At 39.0% G+C, this 11274-nt stretch overlaps 1 pseudogene; it reads left to right on the forward strand.

Moving 5' to 3' along the window:
* Window positions 1–6018: 6018 nt before the first annotated feature.
* Window positions 6019–6128, forward strand: LOC111726147 (annotated as a pseudogene).
* The last annotated feature ends 5146 nt before the right edge of the window (window positions 6129–11274 follow it).

Genomic DNA, 11274 nt, shown 5'->3' on the forward strand with positions numbered 1-11274 from the left:
TTAACCTGCAGGTGAGCTGGTTAGCTGAGTCTAAAATTAGTTCCAATGCAGGTCTCCCTCCCTCCATCCCTCTCTCTCTCCTTTCCTCCTTCCCTCCCTCCCTCCCTCCTTCCTTCCTTTCTTCCTCCCTCCCTGCCTCCCTCCTTCCCTCCTTCCTTCCTTCCTTCCTTCCTTCCATCCTTCCTCCCTTCCTCCTCCCTTCCTTCCTGCCTCCCTCCCTGCCTCCCTCCTTCCTTCCTGCCTCCCTCCCTGCTTCCCTCCTTCCCTTCCTTCCTTCCTTCCTTCTTTCCTTCCTTCTTTCCTTCCTTCCTCCCTCCCTCCCTTCTTTCCTTCCTTACTTCCCCTTCCTCCTTTCCTTGGTGAACTAGAAAAGGGGAGGGAAACAGAAACACTATGTAAGAGACAGGAAATACACACAGTAGGTAGGGTTTGGGGCATAGGGAAAGGCAGGAACTGAGCTTGGAAAAGCATTTATTTGTTCCCACTTAAAACCAGTGCCTGACATATGAAGGGAACCACGTGTAAAAGATATACATTCTATACAACACGTGGAGTCTGGGCTGTTAGACCAGAATGGGGACTAAAACCCTAGGACCTTGAGAGAGAGTATTTATATTTCAAAAATGGTCTGTGTTTAGTGAATGCCTACTGTGTTCTAGGTATTTCACATATATTATCACATTTAATCATCATAAGAATTCTGTGAGGACGGCACAGTTTTTATTCCAATTTTGCATCTGAAGAAGCTAAGGATATACCATTATGGAGTCACATATGGCCTTTGAAATCCATCTATTTTGTGTGAAATCTGTCTCCTTTCCAACAGGCTGTGGCCCCTGCGGGGAGGGAACTCTCAGGCATCGCACCTTGCTGTTGGCATGTTAGCCTAGCACTGCCGGCGTGCGGCTCAGAAGAGAGCACAGGGCTTGGAGGCAAGGACGGGAAAAAGCAGAGAGGTGGACCAGCACCAGACTGGAAATGGGAACTTTGTAACGCCTGACTCAGAGTGGAAATTTAATAACTGTTTAATGAGCGTTTGTAAATGAACCACAACCAGAGCCACAGCTGAATGCCATAGTGCCTTGGTATGTGTTTATCTGGACTATCTGCTGTTTAACCAAAGGCAGTTCTTCCCATCCCGTGCCTTTAGTTTTTCCCAGTGAACAGTTTTTCTGACCATTTAAAGTAGTAAAGTAAACCAACAGACAATCACCCAATCTCCTTAGGCGCTGTGAGGGAGTAATACCTGAAGCAGGTGTACTTAGCCAAAAATTACTGCCCTAAGCTGTGGCTTCAGCGGCCAGCTAGCTAAGCTGCCATCCATGAAAAGGAACCAAAACATAGCTTATTCCATGAAATAGGCTTTCTGTTTTCTTTTTCTTTTCTCTCTCTTTCCTTCCTTCCTTCCTTCCTTCCTTCCTTCCTTCCTTCCTTCCTTCCTTCCTTCTTTCCTTCCTTCCTTTCTTTCTTTCCTTCGACATCTCACTACATCACCCTCAGTAGAGTGCTGTGGCATCACAGCTCACAGCAACCTCAGACTCGGGCTTAAGTGATTCTCTTGCCTCAACCTCCCAAGTAGCTGGGACTACAGGCACTCACCACAATGCCTGGCTATTTTTTGTCGCTGTCATTGTTGTTTAGCAGGCCTGGGCCAGGTTTGAACCTGCCAGCCCTGGGGTATGTGACTGGCGCCCTAACCACTGAGCCAGGCTTTCTGCTTTCTATGTGAACATATCCTGGAGCATTTCCAAAACATCTAATAACCACATGATTTCTTTGTTTCGCATCTATTTCTCTTTCCCATATTCCAATCAAATACTCTGATCACTGATTCCCTTGCTTATATTTCTCCTTTATTATTTCCGTTGTTGGGGCTAAGTTACTGATAACTGGGCAGGAGAGAGAAGTTTGGTTAGGATATTTTGGATTTTTCTCTTCTGATAAAAATGTGGCCTTTCTTTTTCTAAATCTTTTCTTTGCCTCTGTGAGGTTCTTAGCGGACCATTTCCTTCTATCAAAAGAAGCAAAGATCTCCCTGGAAGTGAATTGTTTATGCTGTTACTGAAAAATTAAGCTTGATGTGAGTCAGGGTAATGAATGGCTCCGATTAACCCAGACAGAAGGTTCCACACCTGTGTGTTGCCAACATTTATACACTCCAGTGCCAAATAGAAGATGTTTAACTTTCAATTAATCATGAAGTACAGGTTATGTGGGAGATGGCTAATTAAGGTCATAGATAATTTAAAAATAGCATTTTGGGATCATGCTTTATGTCAAAATATGAACATATGGTATAATTAATTAATTAATTACTATTCACTTTCTTTTTCTAGCAGGTAGAATATGGAATAATTTGTATGTAACTTATTGGGAGGGTGAAAAAGGCAAATGTCGTTGCAGTAAAATGTTGTTTCGAGCGTGAAGAAGCCATACATAGCACTTAACCTTCTCTAATTTTCTTTTTATTCCAGTGCTTTTTGGTATTTATATGGGGTGGCAGGAGGGGACTAGGAGAGCAGTTCAGAAAGTATCCGGCCATAGAATGTCTCTATTTTTCCACATTATGTGGCTGATACTTTCTGGACAGCTGTCTTCCATGGTTAAAAATTCAGAAAATACACAGAGAACTTTGAAATCAAATGATCTTGAAACCATTATTCATGATTTATCTTTCTTTTAATGGCACAAAAATTACAAACAGAGGAATTTATGATGCGTCAGTCTCTTATGACAATGTATCAAAACAATGGTTTTTAGTCACATACATAGGTACTTGATAGAGTTTCAATCAATGTCTGTTAAGTAATTAAAGAAAATGAGAGATATGACTGCCTTCGTCACATGGCTACATGAAACTTTTCTCATTGTTTTATAAGCTCTGCTGGTAGAATTAAGGTGCCCACCTTAGCGACTGATGTTATATGTGAATGATACCTGCTTGAAGTTCATGGCTTTAATATTCATTTAAAGTTTATTAAGGTGCCCGCCTTAGCAACTGATATTATATGTGAATGATACCTGCTTTAAAGTTCATTTAATATCGTCTGGTGAAATAAAATTTCATTCAATTCACAATTCTTTCATTGTAGTTGTGCTGAGATGAGAGCGCTAGCCACATAGGAGCCCTGTACACTGTGGGTGGGAATATAAATGGGTGCAGACATGTGGAAAACAGTGGAGGTTCCTCAAAAAAACTAAAAGCAGGACTACCAGGGGTTTATTGAAGCATTGTTTACAGTGGCCAAGATATGCAATCAACCTAAGTGTCCATCAGTGGATTAACAGATAAAGAAGATGTGGCGAATATCCACAACGAAATATTCTCCAGCCGTTAAAAGGTATGAAATCCTGTCATGTGCAACAACACGGAGAGCCCTGGAGGTCGTGATGTTAAGTGAAATGAGCCAGGATCCCCAAGAAAGTCTGCAGATTCTCAGTCTTATGTGGGAGCTAAATAATTGATCTCCAGAGGTAGAAAGTAGAGTGATGGTTACTTAGAAAGGTTGGGAAGAGCAGTGGGCTAGGAGATTAAATAGTGGTTGGTTCATGGGTATAAAGTCGGTCAGATAGAAGGAGTAAGGTCAGCAGCACAATCGGGTGATGTTATTAACAATCATTTATTGCCTATTTCAAAGTAACAGGAGAAATAGATTTGGAATGTTCCTGACACAAGGAAATGATAAATACTTGAGGTGATGGGTACCACAAGTATCCTAATTTGATTATTACACATTGTATGTTTGTATCAGAATATTACATGTACCCCGTAAATATGGACAACTATTGTATATTCATAAAAATGAAATTCATGCTAAATGAAATAAGTCAGATCCAGAAAAACAAATACCACATATTCTTAGTCATATGTAGAACCTAAAACAATTGCACTTATATACATATATTTTAAACTTAGGACTCTGGGACATAACTGAACTTAAAGAAGCAGAGATAGGATGGTGGTTCACAGGGGCTGGGGATATGAGGAATGGTGAAATGTGGGTCAAAGGGCATAACATCTTTCACAGGAAGAATTTTTTTCTTTTTCTGAGTCCTATCATACAGCATTTGTACACTTGCAAATGTTCTTACCACAAAAAAAAATGATGGCTATGCTAACTATCTTGATTTAATTATTTCATATTGTATTTATAAGTGCTAACATTACCTTGTACCCCATAAATTTATACCATTATAAATTGTCAATTTATAAAAAAAAAAAAAGTGTTAGCCAGAGTGGTAATTCAATCTTCCAAGATTGAATTGGGCAATTGAATTGTTTCTTTGGGCAAGAAACAATGTGTGCCCAAATTAAGAAGTGGCATTAGTGGGGTTAGAGTGGAAAGTGGGGTTAGAGAGGAAAGTTATAGATTTAAAAGATTATTTAGAGCTGGCATGAATAGAAAGTGATGGACAGCTGGTTGTGGGTGCATTAGGAAGACTTCAGGTTTCTGGTTTAGGCAACTGGATGGATCGATCAGAGACACAGAACACAGCAGAGACAAAGTCTGGGGTCAGTGTTGAAAGAGACCAAGTCAAGTGACTCACCTACAGTTTTCTTTCACATTTATTTGGGTACCATTCTGGCTGAACTTTAATAATTTATATTCAAATAATGTTGCTATTCTGAAGTTTTCCTTATTACATTGTCTTTCCAAGTAGACTATACATGACTTGAAGGTCAGCTCCTTTTATCTTTTTTTCCCAGTGTATACATCTTAGTCTTCCAGTGAAATTTTGGTACAGTAGAAATCAATATTTATGGCCAAATTAACATTAATTTTCCTATAAGTTTTGTAAGCCTTTAATGACAGACATGGTTTACCGATCATTCATTCCCACTCCCATTAAAGAAAAAATAAAATTAAAACATAATGGAAAATGGAGATGATTTCAGAGGGGAAGACACAGTATGATTTTAGAATATTGATATATTTTAAAATTAGGCTCTAGTATTTATATTAAAAATATTGACATTAATAAAACATTCACTTAAAAAAAATTCAGGCAGTTAAAGGAAAATATAGATTATAGGTGAATCACTCCCTGGAAAATATATTTTGATTTTATATTTTAATGTCTCTTTTCTAAGATTTGTGTTCCATTTGGGGGCCTCAATTGTTTAGTTTTTCATGCTAAAAACATATGAATTCTCCCAACATCAGCCTCTTAACGTACCTCCCACACTGAATCCATCAGCACATCCTGCCGATTCTGCTTCTGAAATACTTTTCGGATATGTTGGTTTCACCGGTTTCCGCTCGTCTGTTTTGGTCCTAACCTGTAACTGCGGCCTGGATTGTTATGATCGCTCTCTTTCCCTCTCAGCTTCCACTCTGTCCTCCTATAATTCATTATCGCCTAGCAGCCAAAGGAGTCTTTTTAGAATGCAGATCTGATCCTATTACTCCCCGGCATAAATCCCTTCATTCGGTTTCTCATTGCTTTTAGGATAAAACTCACCATCCTTCATGTGTCGTGAAAGACCCGGGAAACCGCCCCTGCCCCCTCTGTCCGCCTCCTCTCGGCCACACCCCACGCTCACCCGCGTTGTGCTTTCCCACCACCTGGACCTTTCTGTTCCTCAGACACTCTGGATGTTTTTCAGCGTTCGGGGACCCCACACATCTTGGCGTATTTGCTTTCTTCCCCCTCTTCTCTTGGCCTCTTGGCGTGAACTCCCTTCCCTCCCCTTGTCACCATCTCTAGCTGGTCTTCCGCGGGGAAGCCTTTCCGATTTCCCAGATTAGGCTGAACATCATTATTATTTGTTCTCATAGGACCTTGGTGTGTCCTTAAAAAAACAGCTATTCGAGTATCCACGTGTGTAATTCACAGTTTAGTGTCTGTCTCTCCGTGAGGGTCCGCAGGGGCTGTGTACAGAGAAAGTTTGGTATGGCGCCTGGCAGACATTATTAGGTCCTTTATAAAAAATAAATTTTAAAATGAAGAAGTCCGTATATTATCATGTTGTTAGTGATCGTATTTTATAATTGATGATGTAAGGAAATGTTTATGATACATATAGAAACAAAGAAATTCATCTTGACGACTGGGTTTTCCCACTCAGGTGTGAGATGTGCCCCCCTCAAACCTTGCGACTGCGTTGGCACATTCCTTGTCTGCTATGAAAACAAAGGCATCCCCCCCAAGAATACAATATAACATTTAGCACATAATCTCAATTTTGGAAAACATGTTATCTACTTATTTACTTCCATATTAAAAAACCTGGAAGGATTCCCTTTACCCTAGATATTAACATTTTTGAAAGAATTCTGTTCGTAGAATTTTAATTTCTTTAGATATATACAGATTAAAAGGGATTTTTATTTTTTATACTTTTCTACATTTTCCTATTGAACCTTTATTACCTTTTTCGTAAGAAAGAGTAAAAACTGTTTAAAGAGAAAAGAAATCAGTCATTGGCACTGTATTTAAATACATGCTTATTTCAAATGTTTTGCGTTATCGCCTTCAGCTTCCTAAAGCTGTTGCAAATTTCAGTTTTTAGAAATAAGATGCATGTTATTCTAATACGAAACATCCTGTGCTCAATGATCAGCTGCATGGAGAGGATATGCCGGCTCAGAAATATGATGCTTCTGAATCAGAGGGTACCACGGTCGGTAACACTGATACAACTAGCGGGAGAATTAGTCAGGGTCATTGAACAAAGACAATTTGTTCAAATATATTCAGTAAACTGCTCACTGGAATATGAACAAAAATCCCTTATCTTTGGGAAGTGTATGGCTTATTTATTAGTGCAGGTTCTTTGCGAAAAAGATACAGGTAACAAGCTGTGAAAGTCTTCAGCGGATTCATTCTTTATAGGGCAATGCTCACACATTGAAAAAGAAAACCCTAATTTGCAAAGTGATATTGACATTGTAATTTTTGCATATTTAATAAACCCTCGCTACTTTAACTGAAAAGTGGAATTTTTCATGGAATGCTACCCTTTTCATTACCGCATACATCTTAGATTTAATTTGGCATGGGACACATCAACCTTGGCTCTTGGAGACAAGGTTAGAATCTGTAGTGCAGAAAAACGAGCTCTTCTAAACACTTTTTTTTTTTCATTTGCTACATATTCTGTGCTGGATTTGGAGAACACACAAAGAATGAGAATGATCATTTTTCTTGACACACAATTATTAGTGTAGATGCAAATAGTTTGCTTTTTGGAATGGATGGGATTGCATTTGTCCACATTCCTGTTCCTTTTAGAATGCCAACAAGTAGGACGTGTCATACCATAGCGCAAAACAGGCAGTGTGAAGGTCTTACATGTTTTGGGTAAAGCTGTTAATGTTTAATGTATAGTCTTTGAATTTTTTTTTGTTTTTGGTAGACATTCAGACAGCCCTTGTTATCATCAGAGAGATAAATTTTTAGCTTAGATAGCCAAAAACTTTAATGCTATTTTGAAAATTTTCAGATATGTCCTAAAGCCTTTTTGGTTGAATCTAAGATATAAAAAAATCCAATTCTTGAACTGATATTAATATTATTACTCTATTTTTTTTCCCTTGGGAAGAAAGATAAATTACCTGTGCTTATGATGATACGTATACTGTGTACCTATGTGGGATACTCATTAATAAAATTATCTTTCTTTGAAAAGCGTACACTATGTTTCACCTGAAAAATATGACTTGAATACAAATAAAAACATTAAATAAAACATTTAATAAAATTACGTGAGGACTCTGTTGCATTCATATGATCTGGCTTAAAGAGCAAAAGGAGTTTATTGACTCAAAATTTTAGGTGTAGGTCGGCTTCTTGCACACCTGTTTTGAGGCTAAAATAAGTCCTCCGGTTTCTCTTTTACCTGCCAGCTTTATTTTTTTCTTTCCCCTGCATCAGCTTCATTTCAGGCAAACCGACTAGCCACACTCTCCTCCACCCTTTCCCCCTTTTAGAGCAAAACTTTCTATTTCCTAAAATGGTAATTAAATACATAGTACCCTTGGAATTGAGTTTCCTTGGACTCGTAGTTTGGGTTGTATGCTCATTCCTAAATTAAATCACTGTGGCTGTCAGATGTGATGCTCTGACAGGCAGGGCCTGAGACATGGAGATCCAGAGCCGGGGTGAGGTCCACCCACAGGAGCTAGGAATAGGGAGAGGCAAGATGTCCCTGGTGGCCGTTTATGTGAATAAGAGTGATTTTATGTAGGGCAGGGAAATATAATAAATATCTAACACAACTTAATAAATTTTTCTACACATGTAAGTTAATTATATATATACATATGTATAAATAAACAAATACATATGTTTACACATACACATGCAGAATTATCCTCAGATTAGGAGATCAAGGCCTTGGAAGACATCTGCATTTTGATACCACTGAGGGCCAGGAAGCTATTTTGCCTGGTGCCCTGCAAACTTATTCCTATGATGACCTCTGAGTGTTTGCTGCCATCTGGGCTATTGAGGACCCCTGGTGAAGGGCATCTTTGGATCAGGTGTGAGGTCTGTGGAATTTAAGTTTGCTTTTGTCTAGCTGGTTCCTTTTGACTGTACATTAGAGTACTGCTTAATGAGCAAAAACATCTTGGGAACTCAAAAAGTAGGCAATAATCAAAAACCAGGCCATCCCGGTGTCCCAAAGATATGGGGTTTATATCATTTATTTCTGAAGTAGGGCAGCTTGTATGTCGTACAGAACCTTTGTATGGTTATATTGGAGACACATGGGATTTGGAATATGTGGGGTAGGTTGTTTTAGACTTGGAATTGGCCTGAGAAACCTAGAGGCCTGCAGATTCAATTGGGATCTTTTTGAACGGAAAGTATTCGCAATATTATTTAGACATAGTTCTTGCATCAGGTATTGTATTGGGGAAAGTGGGGAGGCAGATATTAGTGAGCTAATTTAGGATGATGTGTGTAAGTGATCCCCTCTGCATTTATTTCTGTAAGTTGCACTGGCAGTTATACGTCGTTCTGCCTCTTTACTCATCTTCTATTTAGCTGGGCCTGAACATTCCGTGTGAAGACAGAGGACAGACAACACTCCAGGAATTCCCTAAGGAATCCAGAATAAGACCCAGAAATCTTCTGACTCTGGACTGAGCCTTCTCAAGGGAGCTTTACCAAAGGTGTTTTCTTGGGTTTTCCTTTATCCAAATTCTCCCCTTTCCTTGATTCCTCAAGTTTCTAGTAAATGAGGGGAGACAGGTGTTCTATTTGGCCTGGAATTTAGAGTCCTTGGATCAGTGTGTACCTTCATTTTTGAGTCCTGACACGAAAACCCCCTGACAATGCCCTAATAGAAGCAAGATGATGTTATGGCGCCCACATCTGGAAGTTAGCAGTCCCACCATATCAGCATTATTAGATAAGACTATTGGTGAGAACCTGGGTCTCCCTTTTGCCTGTTCATTTAACAATGACAAGAAAATGCTTTATCTGTGTTAAAAAATTGATATTGCATGATTCCAAACTGTATATTTTAAAAACAAAACATTGTATTTATAGTTTTATTTCTTTGCTTATAGCATGGATAAAATGAAATTTATGTAGGTATTTGTTCTGAAAAGCAGTCATAATGAAATGTTTAAGGTTGTTTGTTTCAAAACCAACATTTAGAAAGATGTCTAGTAGGGTTTTTAATGTTGCCTTCACCGGGAAATTATGTTTCTCAAATAAGAAAATGAACTTTTTCCCTTAGCAAATTGGAAGGAGAAAAATAGTAAGGGCTTAGAATCTGGAAAAGAAAATAAAGTGTCAACCATAGATATGAGAGGTCCTCCCCTCCATCTGGTGGTAGTATTGGTGTAAATAAGAAATTGTCGAACTGGATAATTTAATTGAAAAGCAGATGATGCTGTCTTTCCTACTGACTAGGGTCTATTTCAAGTTCTCATTACCATGGGCGCAGAATGTTTGAAGAAAGTAAATAGGTCAGTGAACCCCGAGTGCAATTAAATTCTCATGTGAAGGGCAGTAACTTCAGCCCTTGTCTTCCAAACTTTTAAAATTACCCCAGTGAACCAACAGCAACTTTTAATGAGACGCGAGCAAGGAATGCACAGATTTTGTAAGATGGAAAATCAGATAGCTATGGCAAAATCGTTGCTCTGCTGTACATGGGTCTCCTCCATTTGCTCTTAATGAAGCCCGACCTCTTTCTGTGTTCCTGCATTTAACTCCACTCTCTGTATGTGTGAGTTTCACCTTCCCAGGAATAAAGAGACACATATATTCCAAAGAGATGAATCAATAAAAGAGGAGAAACATCTTTCTGGTACGAGATTAAAAAAGAGAGAGAAGAGAAACAAACACCATATATAGGTGAAAGACCAGTGCATTAGGAGTTAGAAATCTAGGTTAATTTAACTTTAGTTCTACTATTTATTAGTCTTGTGACTCTGGGTAAATTATTCAATCCCTCTTATTTTCAATTTAACAAAATTAAGCGGGTGATTGAGACGATCTAACTTAATTACACACTATGGTATCCAAATAAAAATTTTTAAATGACTGCATACCTTTAAAAATCTCATTTTGAGAATCAGGCCCTTTGTATGAGAACTGCCCGTTGCGATCCCCAGTTGCTTTTTTTGGATACACAGTGATGAGCAGGCCATTTTAAACATTGCAGCAGGACAAGAGCTGGGATTCGCATAGAAAACTGGCACTGTGTGTTGTAAGTTGCTACCTATCCCATTCTCTCCCACCCCTGGCTTGCTTTCTTGGTGTAACTCCCTAGTTTAAGAAAGGGCAAAGTTAGAAATTGCATGAGTTTCATCAACTTTTACATTTTTATTTGTTTGTTTTGTTTTAACTCTCCTTTCCCCTATTCTATGGGAGTGCTCCTAGTACTAATACTAGCTAGCAGTTCTTGAGGAGTGTACATTTATTATTATTTTTCCATTTAATCCTAATAAAATTTTATGAGGCAGGTGTCATCATTATGATGATGAAATTTGTCCCTGGCTACACAGCTAGTGAGAAGCAGAGCCAGTATTTACTCATAGGAAGCAGGATCCACACTTAGGAGGCAGGATTCATCCTTAGGAGGCAGGATCTACCCTTAGGAGGAGGCAGGATCTACCCTTAGGAGGCAGGATCCACCCTTAGGAGGCAGTATAACCCTTAGGAGGTAGGATCTACCCTTAGGAGGCAGGATCTACCCTTAGGAGACAGTATATCACTTAGGAGGCAGGATCTACACTTAGGAGGCAGGATCTACCCTTAGGAGGCAGTATAACCCTTAGGAGGCAAAATCTACCTTTAGGAGGCACTATA

This window comes from Otolemur garnettii, unplaced genomic scaffold (genome assembly GCF_000181295.1).
Source record: "Otolemur garnettii isolate 467f Iridium unplaced genomic scaffold, OtoGar3 scaffold00054, whole genome shotgun sequence".
Lineage (NCBI taxonomy): Eukaryota > Metazoa > Chordata > Mammalia > Primates > Galagidae > Otolemur > Otolemur garnettii.